This window comes from Protopterus annectens, chromosome 17.part0 (genome assembly GCF_019279795.1).
Source record: "Protopterus annectens isolate FY-2018-M chromosome 17.part0, PAN1.0, whole genome shotgun sequence".
NCBI classification, from domain to species: domain Eukaryota; kingdom Metazoa; phylum Chordata; order Ceratodontiformes; family Protopteridae; genus Protopterus; species Protopterus annectens.
Window position 1 is genome coordinate 237,129,200 of NC_056751.1, and position 22,479 is coordinate 237,151,678.

General features: G+C 42.4%; 1 protein-coding gene across 2 annotated transcripts in view; it reads right to left on the reverse strand.

Moving 5' to 3' along the window:
- Nucleotides 1–22,479, reverse strand: part of TNFAIP8 (TNF alpha induced protein 8) — a 653,571-nt gene that overhangs the window by 243,891 nt on the left and 387,201 nt on the right. The window lies entirely within an intron of this gene.

Consider the following 22,479-nt stretch of genomic DNA (forward strand, 5'->3'; position numbering starts at 1 on the left):
AGCATGTTCTTGCGATTAAAAACAAGGACAAGACTAATGCATTGCCACATCATGCCATGGTTTGTAACAACTTTAAAACGTTCACATTTTTTGTAATAGATGCTGTTGATTCAGCGGTATTTGTGACTTTAAAACATTATTAGATTATAGGGAAAGCAAATGGCAGATAGCTTTAAGTGCAGATTATTTGCCATGACTGAATGAAACTATTCAAATGTTTTCTACAAATGCAGAAACTATTACTTTTTTACATTTAAGTTTTTACATAGTTTGACCAATGTTTATATACTCATATATATTTTTTTTACAATATTTATTGTGCAAGTTTACTAAGTTTGCAATGACTTTTTAGTCTTAGTATATACCCATTTTATAAGGTTGGATTGTTTAATTGTTTGTGTGTTCTTACTGGTTGATTTTTTTCACGTGTTTTAATACAAAAAGGTGGTGTTATTTTGAAACATTTATTCTGATTAAGTTCGTGTTTTAAAGCGCTAAGTTTAGGAAAGAAATATCCATAACTGCTCTTCAAGCATTTTCTTTCTCTGGTACTAGAAACATCCTTGAACAAAATCAATGTCCCTCCTGGGAAGGGGCGACTGATTCCATCACTCCTTGGGACAGGCATGTGATGAAGAAAGTACAGTTTTGTACCTACCATAAATGTAGATGTTCGAGGATCCCATTGCTGCAGTCCTTACTATTGGGTAGTCCGCTATCCAGTCGGCCCGAATACCAGAGTATATGGCTGACGTCGGTCAGGGCGCATTAGACTGACGTCAGTACGTCAGGGTACTAATGCGCATGACCGACGCCATATCCTCAGTCTTTTCTTGCCCCAGATGTCAGAAGACCCTAAAAAGACAAGGCCCAAAATACCTGCACCAAAAATATGTACAATATATACAAGAAAATATACAAAAATATCAGCATGTAACCTCACCTACACAACCACCCCTAAACACAGAGGGGAAGGAGGGAGGTTGGACTGCAGCAATGGGATCCTCGAACATCTACATTTATGGTAGGTACAAAACTGTACTATGTTCTTCGTTCCCCATTGCTGCAGTCCTACTACTGGGTAGAATCCCAAAGCAGAGGTAAGGGAGGCTGGCAAATCATAAAGAAGCAGGAGCTGACAACATGCCTTGCAAAACAGCTGTGGCAAAACCAGCCCTAGACTTAGAGTAGATAGGAAGGTGATAATGCTTAGAGAAAGTATGCACTGAACTCCAAGTAGCTGCTTCCAAAATATCCTTAGTTGCCACCCCTTAGAAATGCTGTTGAAGTGGCAGTAGCCCTAGTGGAATGAGGCCTAATCCCAGCTGGAATCTCCTTGCCATGATGGGAATAACAAAATGCAATGCAAAAGCCAATCCACCTAGAAATAGTTTGTTTTGACACAGGCTTGCCCTGCGAACTCAAAGCAAAAGAAACAAACAACTGCTGAGACTGCCTAAAATCCTTAGTCCTGCTTAAATAATAACGCAATTGCCTGTGTACATCTAAAGTGTGCAAAATCTTTTCCCCTTTATTTTGGGGTCTGCATAAAAGTAGGCAAATGAATAGTTTGGTTTAAAGCCACACTAGAAACCACCTTAGGCATAAAGGAAGGATTAGTGCGTAATGATACCCTATCCTTATGGAAAATCAAAGGGCTCTACTGCCATAAGGGCCTGCAACTCAGACACCCTTCTTGCAGAAGTAATAGCCAACAGAAAAGCAGTCTTCCATGACAAGTATTTCAATTCAGCAGTAGCAGGCTCAAAAGGTTGTAGAGTAAGTTTTTCCAACACAAAATTGAGATCCCAAGCAGGAGTAGGAGCTCTTGGGGGTCTTATATTCTTTGCCCCTCTAAGAAACTGCTTGAACAAAAGATGCGAAAACAATGGTGGGTCACAATCATAGTGAGCTGAAATTGCTGCAGCATGAATCTTAATGGAAGAGAAGGACAAACCCTTGTCCAATAACTCAGTAAGATATTGAAGAGCCACACTCAAATTAGGCTCAGAAATCTCCAAATTCTTTGCTGTACTCCAAAATAAAAATCTCTTCCATTTTTCTGCGTACACTTTCCTTGTACTAGGTCTTCTAGCTTCCATAATCACATTTAAAACTTGTTGAGGAAGTTGAGACCTGCTGTGTTTCAACACAGAATATGCCAGGCTGTTAGATGAAGAGAGTGAAGCTTGACATTGAGCAGATGACCGTCCTTCTGAGATAACAGATGAGGAATCAGAGGTAAAGGCCATGGAGGCTTCTTTACCAGACTCCGTAGTAGTGGGTACCAGTGTTGCCGAGGCCAATCTGGAGCTATCAAAATCATCCTTGGCCTGTCTTGTCTGACCTTTAATAGTACCTTTGGAAGAAGAGGCAGAGGTGGAAAGGCATACACATGAAGGTTTTTCCAACTGAAAGACAGAGCATCGACTTTCCAAGCTGTGTGATGAAACCCCTTTGTGCAAAACTTTGGCAGCTGGTGGTTTAGTGGAGAAGCGAACAGATCTATGTCTGGAGTTCCCCATGACACTGTCAATTTCTGAAATACATGAAGATCCAGTTTCCACTCGTGGGGATCCATGATTTGTCTGCTCAACACATCTGCTAAGGAGTTCTGTGCTCCGGGCAGAAACCTTGCCTGAAGAGTTAGTTGCAAGCTTAGCGCAGTCTCCCATAAAATCATTGCTTGCCTGCATAGAGGATAAGAATGTGTTCCCCCTTGCTTGTTGATGTACCACATGACAGTTGTGTTGTCTGTTAGAATCAACACCTGCCCTGGAAGAAGTAACTCCTTGAAAGCCATTAATGCAAACTGGACTGCTAACATCTCCTTCATGTTGATATGCAGATGCTGTAGTCTGGCAGGCCACTTGTCTTGTATCCACTTTCCATTTAGATGAGCTCCCCAAGCAATGTCCGAGGCATCTGTCGTTAAAATCTGACTCGCCTCTGGCCGGGTCACAGAGAGTCCCTTGTTTAGGTGACATTCCTGAGCCCACCACAAAAATTCTTTTTGAAGGCAAGGTATTATTTGAATGACAGTGTCCAAATCCTGGCAGTGCTGTGTCCATACATTTTGAGATACCATTGTAGCTTCCTCATATGCAGTTTGGCATTGGGAAGCACCAGAATACAAGATGCCATGAACCCTAATGCTTGAAGGACTGTCCTTGCAGTCAGCACGGACTGATGAGATAGTTGATGGAAGTAAAGTGATAGACTCTTTTGTTTGTCCGGGGTTAAAAGGCCATCTGGGCTGCTGTATTCAGTCTCACACCCAGAAAGCACATGTCTTGAGAGGGTACTAGACTGGACTTTATTTCGTTCACAGAATACCCTAGGCATCTTAGCACTGCTATAACATATTCCAGATGCTGTAGAAGGTCTTCCTTTTCTTGAGCCAGAATCAGGCAGTCGTCCAAGTAAGGATAGATTTGAATTCCTTGCAGCCTGAAGTAAGCTATCACTGGAGCCAGAACCTTTGTGAATACTCTGGGCGCAGTAGATAAGCCAAAGGGCAATGCAGAGAACTGATAATGAGAATTTCCAGCTCGAAACCGCAGATACTTCCTGCAACTTAGCCTTATAGGCACATGAAGGTAAGCTTCCTTGAGATCTAAAGTTACCATCCAGTGATCCTTGCCCAGCAGAGGTAAAAGCTGTTGTAACGTCAACATCTTGAACTTGGGAATGTCCAGATAAGTGTTGAGGAGAGATAAATCCAAAATTGGTCTCCACGTGTTCCCCTTCTTTGGTACTAGGAACAGGCGAGAATAAAATCCTAGGCCCCTTTCTGATACAGGAACTGGCTGAATGGCCCCCATCTGGAGTAACTGAGAAATTTGCTTGTGAGCCTCTTTTCTTTGTGGAGGAGGAACGTCTGGCATGCCTTTGAAAGGAGGCATTGTATGGAAATAAAACCTGTAACCGTGGTGAATGATATCCAACACCCATCTGTCTTGAGTAATTAAATCCCAATTTTCTTTGAAAAGACACAGTCTTCCTCCCAAAGGAGCTACCAGACGAGAATCTACTGGCAGCTGAAAAGGCAGGTCATTGGGTCTGTTTACGAAAGGACTGACCCCTGCCCTCACCAGAAGTCTGAGCAGGTGAACTCCTGTTCTAGGCCTAAAAGAACCTTGAGCTCTGCCCCTACCACGTCTAGACCTACCCCTAGACTGGGAATCATAAGCAGGAAATGTCCACCCCTTAGCAGGCCAATTTCTACTAAACTTCGGTGGCTGAACCTGCAAAAAATCTTTAACAGTTTGCATAGACTTAGCTTTGTCTTCCATTTTCTTTAAAACTGCTTCCACAGGCGAACCAAACAACACATCAGACTGTAAAGGAGCATCCAAAATCCTTGTTTTAACATGCTCAGCTAAATTCTGATCCCTCAACCAGGCATGCCTGCGAAGAACAGAACTAGTGGCAGCCACCCTCGAGGAGACCTGTACAGCATCAAAACCACATTGCAAAGAATGCTTACCTACTTGTTCAGACACATGAACTAAATCTAGCAACTCTTTACACTCAATACCTTCCGCTAAAGCATCTACCTTAGATTTCAATTGTGAAAGGAGATAATTTTGATATTTTAGCATATGAAACTGACAATTCAATGCTCTCATGGCTAGAGTGGAAGAAGTATACACTTTCTTTCCCCACCTATCCAAAGCCCTTGCCTCTTTATCAGTGGGAACAGGATTTTTAACCACAGAGGCCTTAACACCTTTAGGCCCCTGAGAAACAGTTTCTGGATCCGCCCTAGGACTCTTAAACAAATACTTATGAGCTTCGGGCACCCTATAGTACCTATCAGGTTTAACAGGAGCAGGAGGCAAAGAGTCAGGGTTCAGGGAAGCCTCTGCAAAACATCTTCCACCACATTCAACACAGGAGGTATAGCTAAGGGCCTATGTTGGGGTAAAAATAAGAATTCCCTAAGCCTTTTCCTGGAATCAGAGTAATCTTGGCCTTCCCATTTAAAGTGTTCTCTCATGGAATGCAGAGTCTCTGAAAATGAGAAATCCTCAGGAGGAGAAGCTGTAGGAGTGGAATCATCCACATCAGAATCAGAATAAGGAGGAAACTCCTGCAAATCTTCCAGAAGACTCTGAAGCCTCTGAATACTGTTCCAAACACTCAAACTCAGGTTCCACCCTAGGCCTCTTATCAGGAGGGGGCATAGAACCTCTAATCATAGTAATCAAATCTTCTGCCATTTTAAGCATATGTTTCTTAGGCACAGAACCTGAAGTGCTAGGAGAAACCCCCACTGAAGCTAAACTTGGCCTACCTCTCAAAGAAGTTTTGGCAACAGAAGGAGAGGCTCTAACTACCTTGGGAAGAGAGGGAAGAACAGTTACCTGAGAAGCCCCCTCAGCCTGGCCTACCTCCTGAGAAGGCACATCCTGTAACAGTAAAGTCTCTGCCTGAGACTCCAAAGAAACTCCTGGCAAAACCTCAGGCTCCACTGAGCCTTCTAAAGAACCGACGTCCGGGACTGCCGGTTCATCAACCCTAGGCTTTACTGTTTTGTCCTTGCGCTTCTTGCGGAGCATCCGACGGCATTTTATAATTGCAACGCTTCCCAAACACTAACCTGGCACAGTCTAACCGTCTCTTAATAGTGCGTTTGTTAAACCTAGCACAAGAGCGGCATCCAACAACGTCGTGCTCAGGCCCTAAACAAGGTATACACAAGGTATGGTAATCCCTATGAGGTATCTGTTTCCCACAAGAAATACAGTTATTCACTTTTTCTGACATCCGGTTAAATACTGAGGCAAGAAAACACCAAAATGTTCCCCAACGGGGTACTTAGCCAACTCTGATTCGGTCTGAAACTCCGGCTTCGGAAATATTTCAGAACGCCAACCTGCACTCGCAAAACTGCTTCTGCATCGAACCATGCGGCAAAAAAGACTGAGGATATGACGTCGGTCATGCGCATTAGTACCCTGACGTACTGACGTCAGTCTAATGCGCCCTGACCGACGTCAGCCATATACTCTGGTATTCGGGCCGACTGGATAGCGGACTACCCAATAGTAAGGACTGCAGCAATGGGGAACGAAGAACATCCTGTGGAACCAAGAGTCTGATCTGGAGAAACCAAGAGTCTGATCTGGAGGATGAGAAAGAACCCCCCCCCCTCCGGAAAGGAGGAAGTTCTTCCCACTGCCATCTGTAACCTTGATGAATGATTTTCAAAACCCATATGTCAAACAATCTGTCGCCAAACAGAAAAATTAAGATTCAGACTTTTTGGAAGAAAAGGGGGCCAGGATGGGAGGGGGATAACAAGTTCTCTTAAACAATCATTCAGACTTGGAGTGCCCTTGGTTGTAGGAGGTTTGATACTTTTTTTCTGGAACACACTCCGACTTCTTAAACATCTGCCTCCCTGTTTTCTTTTCAAAATTGGGCAAGGAGAAAATCTCTTGGAAAATTTGGAAAAGGGTAGCTGGAAATTCAGAGTATCCCTGGATCAGCATGTCCCTTTCATCACAATTTCTGATCACCTTTGCAGCTTATTGGGCCAAGCACTAAATTCCTATGCACGGCAGAATTTAAATCTTATTTTTATCATCATCTGGGAGGTTCTGAGAATGCAGGCATGCAAACCTCCTCAAAACAGTACCAGCAGCCATAGCTCTGGAAGAACTATCAACAGAATCACACACACACTTCTCTCTGAGAACAATGAGCAGTGACCTGTGCAATTGAGGAAACTAGGTTATTTAAAAAAGATTTTTCCTCACAATATGAAACTGCAGTTAAAAAATACATTCCTCATACTTTTGCAGTTTGTCAGAACAAACTTTAACACCAGCCTGACAATTTAAAATTCAGAAAATCAAAGTTGCAGAAGTATAATTTCCCATCCTTATCAGAAGAGTACAATTGGAATTAAGTGCTTAGCAACAATGGAATCAACTAAAGCTATAGCTTTAAGCTCATGTTTGGAAACAGTGTATAAAAATTTAAAAGACTGAAGAACTTTATATTAGGAAAACTGCAGGCAGTAACACACATCGTCTAAAGCATACAAAACAGGAGGAATGGGTGTAGATTCTGGAAAATCCTTCTGTAACAACTCATAGTAATTTCTGTGGGCCTGAGAAACCTGTGTTCTCCCACTGAAAACACTGGCACATGAATTGTCTCACAGAAAGAGAAACCCCCACAGGAAGAATCAGAAACTGAGCTCTCCTCAGAATTTGAATCAGAAATCTGTGGAAAAATCCGTGTATCCATCCCTGCATTTTCCTGTTCAGATTCAGAATCTTGAATCATTTCAGGAAAAGAGGAATCTGTGTTTCTTTTACTAAAGCATACTTTACAATAAGGATCAATATCCTGAATTAAATTTTGAGCCAGACTCAGTAAACTACTCATATCCAAAGAAAATTGAAGAGAAAATACATGCTTGGTTTTCTGTTTTTTTTTTTAACATGAAAAATGGGGCCAACCATGTTACTAACGGCAGGAGCAGCAGCTTCCCCAGGGATGGGCTTAGCATTCCGAGACAATAGGGAAACATTTACTGCTCCATCTCCCAGGACTGACAAGAGTAGCTATCCCTTGCCCACTAATGGGACTTCAACAGTCACAGAGGATGTGGTTAGCCCCTGGTCCATAGTGGCTGTAGGTGCTGTACAGAGGGATCTGAGGTAAAACAAATGGCCATAGCACAGTAACCTACCAGCAGCTGAGGCATATTGCTAGGCTGCTGTGGTGGCAAAGGCTGTTTACTTAATTTTTTATTTTTTGTGACTGGAAGAAGGACCAACCATGGGTCATTTACATGGTCAAGCCGAAAATGGTGCCTCTCTCCTGGTTAAGACAAGGAGCAATTGCCAGTAAACACTACCAGTCCTTGAAACTTAGTTTTGACAGAAATGCAGTAAAACACACTTTAAAACACTACTCCATCTCCACAAAAGTAAAATAAGCACAGTTTTGTCACAGTTACAAATGTTTTCAGTTAATTTATATCACTTTTAAACTGACAGAAAAAAAGAAGTGCTCCATTTAAAATCACACCATATTCTCAAGACAGTCCATTAAAACACAACACTTCTAGATTTAAAACAACTCCCCTGAAGAGGAAAGTAATACATCAACAACATTAAGAAAACAGAAGTTTTTTTTCTCCAAAGTGAACTTACCTGCCCAGCAAAAGAAAGCACAAGCTGACTGTCAATCCTCAAAAGCCACAGAGGAGTTTACTCTTGAAGTGACAGTAAGGCTCTGAAGGCCTTCACTCTCAAACATGTGTTTTAGTCAGCTGTCTGTCTGTTTTGGCAAATGGAAGGTGCCCAGAAGCTTTGGAAGCTGGCTGGCTGTTATATCCTTTGGAGAATAAAACCCATAAAGCTAAAGCTACTACAGCAGTGATCAATATGATGAACATCACCTCCACCTACACACAGTGGTCTGAGTCTGAATCCTCTTTTGCAGTTTTTCCATCAGAATCCTGGGAACCTACCAAAGCAGAACCTCACTCAAAGTGAGCATCTAAAACTGTCTGCCTCAGTTTATCCCTAATATGAGAGAGCTTGGACTACACTGTCCATTGCACGTACATCTGTAAACCTGCTACACTATTTTAGAGCATCCATGTAATAAAAATTACAGCAGGTTATGTGAAAACATTGAGGAAGCAATGGTAAAAGTATTTTCCATAAACTCCTTAACTTGTGAGTTGGACTGCTAAAAGAATTTTCACAGCATGAGAGAAAGGAATCTGGACAGGTCAGCAAACAGCAAAGGAAACCAAGATTCAAAGTGACACAGAATACCCTCTCCTAGCAATTCTGCACATAGTTTGGGGTGGACTCCTTATCTGGTAGCAAATTAAAATAGGTAACTGAGGTCCTGTGGGGTCTATGCTGTACCAAACAGATCACAGAAATTTGCTCTGGGATGCTCATATTAGTAAGTCTTTCCACTCTGTTTGCACGGGGGAGGCAGACGGAATCAGCATTTTCAGGAGCAGAAACAGTATAATGTGGATGTGCCCAGTCTAGATAAATCCCATCCTTCAGGAGATGTTTCTTAGGAAGGGTGGTCCATGGTTCCTCGTTGTTCTTTCCCAAATACTGGTTCAGTCGGAATCAGCATTTTCAGGAGCAGAAACAGCATAATGTGGATGTGCCCAGTCTAGATAAATCCCATCCTTCAGGAGATGTTTCTTAGGAAGGGTGGTCCATGGTTCCTCATTGTTCTTTCCCAAATACTGGTTCAGTCTTTTTTTGGAAGAAGACAGTGCTACAAAACAGTTCAAAGATGTCATAAGTTTGAGCTTTTTCTCCAAGGGGATGAGGGTAATCTGAAGTGAGGTACAGAGAGGGGGAATACCCATTAGCAGTCTTGGAAACAAAGATCTCATGATCCCCCTTCCCTTATGGACACAAAGTGAGAAACTCCCTGTCCCTAGTTCTAAGGGGCAGCAGGCAGCCAACACTCACTAAACATGGGAAGAATAGGCAAACAGCTGGTGGATGCTTGATATCAAGCAGTGGGCACGTAAAACCTTGACTGGTGCATTCTGGAGGTGACATCACATTTGGGAGGCCTGTAATGAACCATGCACGGACATCCGTCTGAGGTACCCATAAGAGTGTGACACAGCACAGGAAAGGTTATGTCCTACCGCATGACAAAGCATACACGTCTGAAGTCACATAGAATACCCAAAGTAGGCTCATCTGGTGCTGAAGACCAATGGGAAGAGCCTCACTCTAGCCAGTGAGTTTTCCTTGGCTTGTGAAAAGATGAGAGCTGCAGACACACCAAGCCATAAATTTAGCAAAACAGCCTTCTTTGGAGAATAAGGACTAGCTCTATGTGAACATATATGTTGCAGTGCTCAAGTATGGGTTTGGTGGTACCAGAACCCTTGGACTCGCCACAAAGGTCATTACCTAAGCATACCTCTCCAGTTCCCCTTTTAGCTAAGAACCGATAGGGTAGCAAGGCAGAGTGGGTTGCACTGTGAAACTCCAGTGGCTGTTTCAGAAATAGAGTCTAAAAGGAAAGTCTTTGGCCACATGTCTGGCCTCTGAACACCTTACATTTTCCCTTTCTGATGCTGGTCTTGCATTATGGACGGGATACATTCTGATAATCTCTCCAGTGGTCACCCCAGCCACAAGACTGTCATCTTGCAAGAGGGTAAGAGACAAGTCAGAATTTTACACACTTCTCAGAGGTGACTAGGATGTAATTTGGACAGGTACAACAGCAAAACATTATGCAGCTCACCAGACAACAGACAAAGTACAAATACAGGTCTCAACTGGCAATGTGGCTACTACTGTCTAAGTTCCTTATGCATCAAATGTAGGAACTTTCAAGCACTGTACAACAGGTACAAAAATCCCACTTGCATACTACAGAAAAAGAATGCACTGGTGAGGAGGCATGAGCTATTCATTACTCTCTCCTAGCGCTTGTGTTTCCATCGTAACATGTGGTGAATACATCAGTTACTATAGGAGCTACAGACTAAGAACTGTACTGGCCTTGGGTACCACGAAAAGAAATCCCAACACTTTCTGCAGAGAGCTTTAGAAGTCAGAATCGCCCACTGCATTGTGCACTGCCCATTACGCTCTGTATTGTGATTATGAATTTTGCTGCTTGTTCTTTCAGTTTCGTGGTATGCAACAAAAATGACAAAAGGCTCTAACTTCACAATTTTTCTCCAGAGTTGGATGAAAAGCTACCAGCAAAACCTATACAGGCTTATATTCTGAGTATTGAGAAAAGCTGAAATTAAAATGCATAGATTTCATCCCACGCAGCTGGTTCAAAATTAAAGGTGAACAAAGATGATTTAACCAATTCAAACAAATACTCTCATACTGCGTAGAGGAAGGCCGAAGTAAATCTGCTTCAAATAAGATGCAACTCAATCTGACAGCCTTCCCAAGAAGGGGTCTTGAAGAGAATATTCTACAGATAAAATGAATAATCTTAGGAGCCCTTAGTTTCTGTAATTTCAAAACTAAGAGTATAAAGCAATTCAAACACATGTTACTACCAGGGAACATTAACACTGCTGTGGAACACTTAGCAATTGTGAAGCAGCAAAGCCTCAGATTCCTGTTGCTTTTCTATGTTTTATTTACATATTTATATCCAGCAGATGTGGGAGAAAGATTTGAGAACACAGATATGAAAGTTTAAAATCAGTAAATCTCTCATTATAGTAGAGAAGCTGTTTCAGAAAATACAGAAAAAACAAAAACATTTTAAAAAACATATTCATGAAATTTTTGGTTTACCACATTTCATTTTTTTTATTAATAACTGTTGTGGCACCCCCCACCCACTGCAGATGCAGAAAGGCTGCTAATGGATGGAAGACAAATATTCTGCAAGAAACTTAAAAGAGAAGACAGGCCAGAACTAGATTAAGACAGAAGGAATGAATGACAGGACCGAATGTTAGAACAACTATAACTTCAAGTCATGTTTACTGGCCAACTAATCACACTAGTAACAATAAAATACAAAATCATGACAATGAGGTACAGTACTGCTATGGGGACACATTTACTCAGCAATAAATTCTGAAAAAGAAATAGAACAACTCACAAAAATTATAACACTCACTGAAAAAGGGACAGTGACCATACTTTATATATTTAAATTAGAAGTAAAATGAAACAGGTGGATCTAGATTTTAAGATATCTTAAAACGAAGACTGAAATTACAAGCAAATGTTCAGTTTGCTGTCTTTATATATATTCCTGCAAGGTAACCCTACTAAAAAAGAAAAAAATGAAAGAGGCCACACACTACGGGAATATTTCAAGCAGACAACAAAAAATTTGAATGTTATCAGTCACTCGGCAGAAATTGGCAATAAGGATATTTTCTTGCAGGTATGGAGACACTTCTAGGGTTATATATATGCATTTTGAGAGAAATAATACATGTAAACTAATACTTGGGCCATTACTTTACTGGACCATGCTAACAAATACCTAGTTATCTTTTACACAGGAGCATTACAAATATTCCACAACACGTGCAAAAAATGGGAAAAGGGGTTTTGGATGGATAGAGTACAACTTTTCCACAATGCTGCACTGACCCCTGAGAAATGTCTGGTGGGGGTGCTACTCAGAGTGAGTAATGATGCATCTCCCTGTGCATGCATGTGCCTACAGATAACAAAGACAAGTAACAGCAATCTAGTGACCCCACTCCTGTTTTACTTTTTTTCTCTCTATATATACTACTACTATTTTTTCCTCACCTGATTCATCTGCCCACATTTGTATTCCCTGTATACTGTAGCCTGGGGGCCACATTGCCATTGGTCTGTCAGTACCATTTATGGTAATGACATGACTGCAACTATAACCGTGATAATACTATATTGGTGCATTTATATAGGGACTCTACTTTAATATTGACCATGCCACCATGAAAAAGGGGAGCTCAGACTGTGTAATGGAGCAGAAGTAACAGTTACTCATTTATTGTCATCCAAACAGGCCAGGAACAGAACGTGTGTACAATATCTTGCTACAACATGCATTGCCCAAGTCAGAACGATTGCAGAACTGAATGGAAGATGGTCTACTAAACAATTAACTCACCTCTGTCTGCTGTGCTGGTTGTGGAGCTAGGCTCCACATACATCACAGACTTAGCATTCACTTGTTTTAATAACTTTTCAGAAATGGTATACTGTACCTTTACCATGTGTACATCAGTGTCTTTTTTTCAGCGAAGTGAACCTAATTTGAATTTTGTACCATGCAATATTACAGTTATGTCTAACAGCATCTTTGACAGTTGATGTCTCAAAGCAAACTGTGTCTACACTTCTCACTGGTACCAGCAGTTTGGCAAACATCTTTACTGCATCTTGTAATAACTGGATTTTATACTGCTTTTAAATATAAAGTGAATTACATTACTCAGATCTGAGTTGGTGATGTGTTATGTGCAGGCATGATCTGATGTCTCTAGCAATCTGATCCTGATTTTATTACTGTACTGTATTTCTTTTGTAAAAGGTGTACATGGTTTGCAGCTTCCCCCATACTGAATTAGTAAGCTGTAGAGGTGAGGCTGGAGTGCACCTAGAATTACAGCACAACATGTTCAAAATATTTGCAAAGTGAAATAATACATTTGCAAATTTTAAATAAGCAGCAGCATGGGGTGTAAGTGCCTGACTTCCAGAGCTTGGCACCCTCCCCCTGACTAGACAGATACCTTGCTACCTGGACATCAGAATGTCAGTGATATAAGTAGAATGTCCACCCATGCAACCTCTGGCACTTGTATAAAGTGGACTCCTGAAAAGGATGATTAACCAGAAATTACTTAAAAGCTACTAGGCACTAGGTAAGCCTGGGAAGGAAGAGCTCCTTCTAAGGTTTATAAAGGAGGCCTAGGAATGAGCTGGCACCCCACCCAAGCCTGGAGAGGTTCCAGGAGAGGAAATGGAAGGAGGGGGTGGAGGAAGGGAAATATTACTGCAACAACTGACATATTCAAATATCTGCAGTTTATTTATTTATTTATCCTTTGTTTACTGTGCTCTGTCTCACTAGGCTAGTGGTCTTTTTTCAAGGTAAACCCAAGGTGGTATTTACAGTACTAGGGAAAATTTTTCAGGGCACTGCGGTACTTACTCCTTTTGATTGGTGGTGTGGGATCTTTGACATCCACCTGAACCACCACAAATTCAAGCAGAGGCGAGCTGGGTTTCATGTTTTGTCTGGAGGATGGCACACTCAGGACTACAGCACCCTCTAATGCTGCACTGCAGTGTCAGCAATCCAGTCATCTGGAGTAGCAACTTACTAACAACTGTATTAGGTTCAGTGTACTGTCTGCTGTTGCAGTTAGGATAACTTCTTAAGGACTGGGTTGCAAAGGGCCCTGCAAAATTGCTAAGACAAACACTACCTTGTCCTGTAAGAGATACTCGGGTTGTAATGTTTTGAAGAGAGTTAACTAATGACCAGCCAGTTGCTTCTAAGATGAACACAGTGCTCTCTTAAAGGCAGTAATGGCTGCAGTGACTGTAGGAGAATGTGGCCATCACTTGCCTTGGAATGAACAGCATGTAATAAGCTACCCATTTACAAATTTTTGCTTATGAACAGGAACGAGCTCCCTAACTTGTGCAAATTACACATATAATTGGTCTGCTTTCCATGTTTCTTTTGTTTTGTCCAAATCTCAGATGTCTCACTGTGCATGTGCTACTACATCCATCTGGAAGATAAGAAAATGCTCTTTGCAACTGTGGGCCTATATTTCTGAAATTCTTCTGGTAGAGGTAATGACCATTAAAGATACAATTTTCAAGGACAGGTACTTCAGGGGTGCAGCAGTAGCTATTCAAAATGAGGCAATGCTAGCTTTTCTAGGACATAACTGAGATCCTATGGTGGTGAAGGTACTTTACTGCAGGACTCCTTAAGAAACTATTTCACAGGTAATCTTGAATAAAATTGGGGATTCTAACAGTCATGCTGAAATAGCTGGCACATGCACCTTCAGGGTGGAATAAGACAATAATGACTTGTATAGTTATGTCATGTAACTGAGGACTAAAGACAGAGCAGTAGGTCAAGTCATGGCCCTTATTTTGGCACCAAAAGGAGAATCTTTTCCATATTTCTAGGTATAATTTCCTTCTATTATGTTTCCTAGCCTCTCAAGATACAAATCACATTCTTGGAAAATGTGCTTGAAGTGAATGACAGTTGAATCATTCATGCTATCAGCCTTAAGGTCTTCAAATTGGGGTGTATGAGAGACCCCTTGTTTTGGGGTCAAGATGTTCACATGCTGAGACAGCAATAAAGACTCTCCCTTTCCATATTCATTAGGAAGGAGAAACAGTGTTGCCTCAGTCAAGGTCGAGCTATCAGTACCATTTTGGCTTGCCCTTCATTACCTTGAGAAGAGGGACTGGAGTAAAGGTTTACAGAAACAGACCTGCCCAGCTGATGGGGATGTGGCCTGACTACTTGTTCCTGACTTACTTATCTTAGAAAAGGTTACTATTTACAATTTTTTTGTACTTGCCTGTTTTCTGTAAAAGGAAAAAAATATTTCTGGCAAACCCCACCTGTTGTGCTCAGGTGATCTACAACTATGTGGCTCAAAGAAGGGACACAGAAATACATTGAGGGTGCGTGCTTGCCTGCTAGGCAAGAAACCTTAGTCCCAAGGGTAATCTGCATACAGGATAAAGAATGGGGTTATCCCTTGCTTTTTCATGTACCGCCTCACTGTGGACTGTGAGAATGTACAAAATACCAGGCTTCCAAGTTTGTTTTAGGAACATGAAAGCCACACTAGTTCCCATCATTTCCTTTTTTGCAACCTGTCCAAAGATCACAGGACCCTCAAATCCGCTGAATGAGCCCACAGTCTGTCCTCTAGGAGTCCATGGATAGTGTTTTGGCAACTGGCCCCAATCTGAATGGGACTTCTCTAGATTAGGTTCACCTGTTGTGCCTAAGAGAGCTCTTTTCTGATACAGAGTAAAAGGCCATGGGGACAATAGAAGATGTATGCATGGGACATATGCATTTCTTAGGTACTGCTGGAGCTTTCTCATGTGTAGTTTACCTAGGACACTTAGGATGACAGAAGCAATGTATCCTAGTATTCACAGAAATTCCCTTTCAGTGATGTTGTGGCACTGTGCTATAGAGTTAAAGGTCCGCCTCAAAAAGGTCACTTTCTCCTGTGACAAAAAGGCTTTTGGACTTCCCACATCTAGTCTCTCCTGGGCAAGAGCTGGAATTCTGGATGATTCAGGGAGAGTCCTAACAGTATGAAAGGCTGAGGCGAGCATCTCCTCCAGAGTTGTTGCATTAGGCAGTCATCCAGATATTAGTAGATGTGAATCTCTCTCGTTCAGCAAAAGGCAATTACTGCAGCCAGGTATTTTGTAAATACCCCAGGATGCAGTAGACAGACCAAACAGCAAGGAAGTAAATTGGAAGTGATATTCCCCTGCTTCAGACTTGAGGTACTGTTTTCTCTGCTGTGGATATGGGTATATGAAGATAGGCATTCTTCAGATCCAGTGTTATTGTAAAGGCCTGGGGAAGCAGGAGAGGCAGCAAAGCTGGAAAGGTTACTATTTTGAAGTCTGGAACCTTTGGAAATCTGTTTAGTTCTGACAAATCTAACAGTGGCCTCTGTGGGCCATCTCCTATTAGAGCAAAGAATAGTCTTTAGTAAACCATTTTCCTCATTTACTTGTACTCCCTCTAAAGTCACTTGCCACAAGAGATCTTCTCTGGAGGGATTCCTGACTTTCCTGGTTTTAAATGGAATAAAGTCTGTACTCTTCGGCTTTTGTGACTTCTTCCCCACTCTTTTCATAAAAAAGCACAGGTAACCTCTCATGTTTTGATCAGTGATTTTTGGTGGAGGCAGATGAGTTAAAGGAATACTGGGTGGGGTGAGATTTTTGTTTTGGGAGGTGTGAAGCAGTGATGAGCTCTATTGAATCATAGTTGCATTCTCTTACGAGTTTCTGCTCTAAAGTATCTTTACACTTCCCTTTTGAATCTTAACATTTCTTTTTTGTGGTGGGCTCTCCCACCTTAAGCTGTTTTCTCTTGTCTGCATCCAAAGAGAAGACAAACATTTTATGAAATAACTTTTGCTACAGATGGGGACATGGAAGTTGATTTTCAACCTCCTGCAGAACAAGTAAGGTATTGAGAAGTTCATCTTAACATGGTCTGGGCAAAAGGGTAGTCCTCAGACAGGCAGAATGCCTCCTTATCACTGGCCCCAAATCTGCTGCCGTACTGGCTGCTTCAAAAACACTGTGGCTACAGTTGATAGACAGCTTCACCACCTGGAAAGATAACTTGTACAAACCTATATTGCCCAATGTTTTGTCTGGTACCTCCTCAGTCTTATCCTTTAACTGAGACAACAGTGCCCCCTGGTGTTTTCATGTGTGTGTGTGTGTGTGTGTGTGTGTGTGTGTGTGTGTGTGTGTGTGTGTGTGTGTGTGTGTATCTGGTAATTACTAGCCCTCAAAGCCACACAAGTTGAGGCGTAGACCCCTTCTTCCCAAAGTGAACCAGTATTCTATTTTTCCTCTCACTGGGAATTGGGCTCTTGATGGGCACAATAATAAACCACTTGCTAGCACCCATTAACACTTATGACTGGATCAGTAATTGGATATTTGAAAATGTATTTGCAGGGATATTTGAAATAGTTTTGATAATGAGGGATGACTTCTGTTTTATATAACTTTCTATATTACAGCTGCTATTTTACTTGTTCATAGGTCAGTACTGGGCTATCAGCCCGAAGGCATATATTAGCCCAGCCACGTTGTGCGGTATTCACCGCCCCTTTAGTAGTTCCCTAGACCCTTGTACTAGCAGCTAGTACCCTTGGCCCCTATCTACTAGTGCTGTTGATTATCCATTTTCTTGTGTTTCATTGTATTACTACATTGTAATCAGTTCCTCCATCTTTGAGTTAGACTGATCTAGTTCCTTGGGGGGGGGGGCTCCTCTTCTTCTCTTAAGACTAGGGCCGCGCAACTCTGAACAGGTCTACAGACATGTTCTTAAAGTGTACAAAATACTAATCAAATTTAATAAAGTCTTGACAACAAGTCTGGGAAACAGAAAAGGATGAAGAACCACTAGCTCAAGATGAGGCAAGATGGTGGACATCTTCTAGCTAAACATTTAGGCCTGCATTTGGGAGTGAGTGCCTTTGTGGTCCCACTAAGAAGACAGACACAGACAACCTCAGTCTTAGAACTGTGGCTACCCTCATGCACCGACAATGAGGAGATACTGCTCTCACCCTCACAAAGTAAGATACAGTGTTGGAATCAGAAATCTGGTTGGAAGATTTTGTCTTGGGTGAACATATCATCCAAACACATGGTGGCCTCCTAAGAAGCAATGCCAGAGGTCCAGTCCACTCTATAGACAGTGTTAGGGGCTGCAAAAGCACCTCACCAGACCTGCTGGCCTCATGGCTAGGGAAGTTTTCAGGCCATTCCCTATTGCTTCCTTCTTGTTTCCAGGATAGCACAAGTCTTGTTTTAAAGACTTCTTGTTTTTAAAATTAAAGGTCAGTCTCCCATCCATTACATGTCTAATGTCCACATCGCTGTTTAGTATTGGCCAAAACATCTTATAAACCTCAATCACCATACTGAGGTCATTAGTGTAATATGTGGAAATACTGATCACCCCCCTCCTAGTCCTTCTGTTAGTTCTACTACCAGCTTCATTTGCTGAGAAGTACGGTTTTGCTAGTGTGGTTCTAACTCCTGAAATCTCCTCAAGAGTTTTGTTGACCAACACATCATTGTACCCTCTCTGTTTAAACTTCACCTTCAGGATGTCTATCTCCTCATGAAAATTGGCCTCTTCTGTGTTTAGCCTTGATGCTGTCATGCCCGGACCCTTCACTATGTTTCTAAACACACGTGTAGGGTGTATGCTTGTTCTGTGCAACAGGGAATTTCTATAACATGGCTTCGTGTATATCACTGTACTCAACCCGGTGTTAGTCTTCCTATAAATCTTCACATCTAGGAAGTCTATCTCATGTACAGACCGATTCACGGTGAACCTCAAGAATGATGCACGCTTGTGCTATCCAGGAAACAAGAAGGAAGCAATGGGGAATGACACACAGGCAACTATACCCTGTGGAAGATGTAATTTTTGTACATATTTAGACTACAGGATCTTTCAGACATCCAGAGAATGGTAGGCTGTTTAGTTTCAGTGTCCATGCAGACTGAAACTCTGAGAATATACTGTATTTAGCCACCTACAATATATACTCCATGTTTTATGTAGGAAAAACAAATTGTAGACAAAGAGACAGGGTCAGGGAACATCTATATGACATTAGAACAGGGAGTATTACTAATGCACTATCAAAACATGTGACAATGTTTGACAGTACACACACATTTAGATTCATGGTGATAGAACAGTTAGAATCGAATGAACGAGGTGGAGAGTTGGGCAATCAAACAGAGGCTGCAGAAACAAGATGGATAATCAGGTTTAGAGCTGATAATGGAAAGGGTTTAAATGAGGAAACTTCCATTAAAGCCTGTTTTGAAAAGCAGAACTTTATGCAGACAGACAGTATTTACATATGTTTTTGAAATGTTATGCGCTTTCAAGACATTTTAGCATGACATTATTTCTTGTGAATTTTTTTACTAATACTTTTTCAAAATACATATTTTTAGATATCACTGCGGTGGTGGTGCTGCGGTAGCATTGTCGCCTCATAGCAAGACGTTGTCCCGTTCGATTCTCAGCTAGAGCATCTTCTGTGTGGAGGCATAAGTGAATGGGGCATGCCTTCATTGAAGGTTGTGCATCAGGGCTGGTAACCCAGTACGTAAAAATCCACTATCAATCATTAGCAGACCGCGGAGTTCCGCTGTGGCGACCCCTAACCGGGAAAAGCCGAAAGAAACAAACAAACTGCCAGAATTGCACCTTGAACTGCTATGTGTTTTTAAGTTAAGTATAGTTCCAGTTGCTATGGTGATAAAATGTTGTGGATCATGTGATTCTTTGATTATTTATTAAGCTGATTTGTTGAAGAATGTATCTGATGTTGTAAATCTTTTGTTCATACATTACAGATAGGACCTCGGTTCTGTCATCGGAACCGATACTGCAGTTTTCCAGCTCGCGCAAGCCAAAAACTCTCAGCTAAGAACCCACCCACAATGCCCCTCTCCTAAATACTCCAGATCTCATTTGCCGCATTCCTAGTCAGACGTGTTAGCCATCTCTCTCAAAGCTAAGTAGTAAATTGTTGATTTTATGACAATTTTTCGCCTATAACCTACGCCTATTTCCTACCCTTTTCCTTGGTAATTAAATTTTTTACTCTTTTTGTTTTACTGTCCCTCTCTCCTGTCTTTGACAAGCCTTCCCTTTTTACTAGTGGTATTCCTTAACTAACATCACTGGTATTTTATTATTTTTATCTTTATATTTTAAAAATTATATATATATATATATATATATATATATATATATATATATATATATATATATATATATATTATTTTATTTTATTCTTTCTATAGGATAGCATTGTTTTCCTTACCATGTCAGACAAAGCTATGTTGGGTTTTAAACAGTGTGACAAGTGTGGATGTAAGATGCCTAACTCAGATACACATGTCCGTTGTGTCTACTGTTTGGGTGTAGATCATATTAAAGTTGATTGTGATATTTGTGCTAGTTTTAGTAATCGGACACTAGCAGAACATAAGAATAAACTTATTTTAAAAGGGTTACTCAAGACACCCTTCTCGGAGGCTCTATCTGGGTCGGAAGTCTCACCCCATCCTAAGACCAAAAAATATATGGAAAAACGGAGTCACTTGGTTCCTGCATCCCAGTCAGTTACGGAGCCAGGTTGGCTCCATGCTTCACCAGCGCCCTCGGCGCAGACCTCCTCGGCACCAGGATCTGTGTCCTCTCCCTCGTTACCGACAATGGTATTCATTCCTATATCAGTTCCAACCACGGCACCACTGACTTCGGTGCCATCCTTGGTTCCCACATTGGCTCCGATGACTGTACATGTCTCGGCACCATTCCTGTTCATGGTGCTGACCGTTTCTTCGGCTCCATCAGCTCCTTTATAGAAAGACCTGATTCCCCTTCAGTAGCCTCCTTTAGATCCACTAGGAATTTTTCTGAACTAGACCTGCTGTGGGTTGTGGATCAGCTTCTGGCAGCTAGGGGATTGCCCATTCCAGCTAGACCTTCCATCCCTCCTGGCTGAGAATCCTTTACCTCATCTTCCCCTGCTTATCCTCCTCCAGCATCCTCCCTGTTCCCAGTACCGATGTCTGCTTCGGTACATACTGTCTCGGCTCTGACAACAGTGTCTCCCCTGTCGGCACCGATCACCCTTGCTGCATCGGCTACAATGGAGCCGATGCTTTCTCGGAGCAGTGCTTGGACCGTCCATACCTTGGTACCTAATCCGGTGCCTATTTTCTCGCTGGCACCGTCTATGTCTATGGCTCTGACGGCTTCCAGTTCTCTCGGAGCCCCTCAACTGGAGGTAGGGTCGAGTGGGCCTGCTGTACAGGTGATGGAAAGAGCCCTTCATTCTGAAGGCTCACAGCCAGCACCTAGGACACCAGCATCAGAAACCTCCGCTAGCATGATCCTCTCCCAAATCGCTATGTCGGGTCCCTGGGCACGGGAGTCACAAGAACCGTCTGTGAAGGGAACCCCTTCTCCAGAGTCCTCCTCCTCAAATCTCACTGGAGAGCCATCCCGATAGAAACGGTGCAAGAGGAAGCACCTTGACTCCCTGGAGGAATCTATCACAGAAGACACTGCTTGTGATGAGGGAGAAGGGTCCCCACGCTCTCCCCCAGACGACGTTTCATTCGGAAGACATTCTTGAAATCCTCAAACAGCGGGGGGAATGGAAGTCCTCTAACCCTGAGGGCCCCAGACTATGTAGAACCTGTCCCCCCTGGAGGACGGACAAAATGTTATCTACACCTGAAGGCCAACCCCATTGGTCCAAGCAGCTGACAGTTGATTCCATGGTCATGGAGGCGGCCAAGAGGGAACTGGCAGAAGATAGTTCCACTGTCCATCCTCCAAACAGGGAGTCCCGGACCATGGACAGATTAAGGAAGTGGACCTATGCATCAGCAACATTTGCCATTCGGTCGCTGAATTATCTGGCACACTTTACTCGACTCCAGAGAGACCTAATTTCTGAAATGTCTTCCTCTTTGGTGGGGGTACTGCCTGATGAGGTACGTGACACTGTAGCCTCACAGCTAGCTACCCTTGAATCCATCTTGAACTCCTTGATGCGTTTGATATCTCACACCACTGATGGCACAGCTCGAGCTGCCGCATCTGGTGTTGTCATGAGACGTCATGCTTAGATGCAATTGTGCGACTTCGCAGACCCCTTTAAATCTTCCTTTGTCAATGCACCTGTCGACAAATCTGCACTTTTCAGACCCAAGGTACGAGACACACTTGCAAGTAGTGAGAAAGACCTTGTCTGCTGTGGGCATATGCTTTTCTAACCCCCAAAGGTCCTACTCCAGGAACCAGAAGGGAGGAAAGATATGGTTCAAGAAATCCCAAGGATCCTTTCGTGACATTTGTATTGAACAATCCCCCGGGGCACAGGGGGAAACTCATATGGAAGACGCCCCTTTTGGGGTAGAGGGGTCCGCGTAACCAGGGAGCCAGAGATTCTTTCTCCGGCAGACCCTATCAGCGCTCCTGAGAAGCAGCCCAATTGCTTTCCTCTGGAAGCAGTCAGGGGTAGTTTTTTTCTGCATCTACCAGCCTGGCATCTTATTGCTACCGATGTTTGGGTGCAGAGAATAATATCCAGAGGCTACCAAATACCATTCGAGTTAACTCCCAGACCCGTCA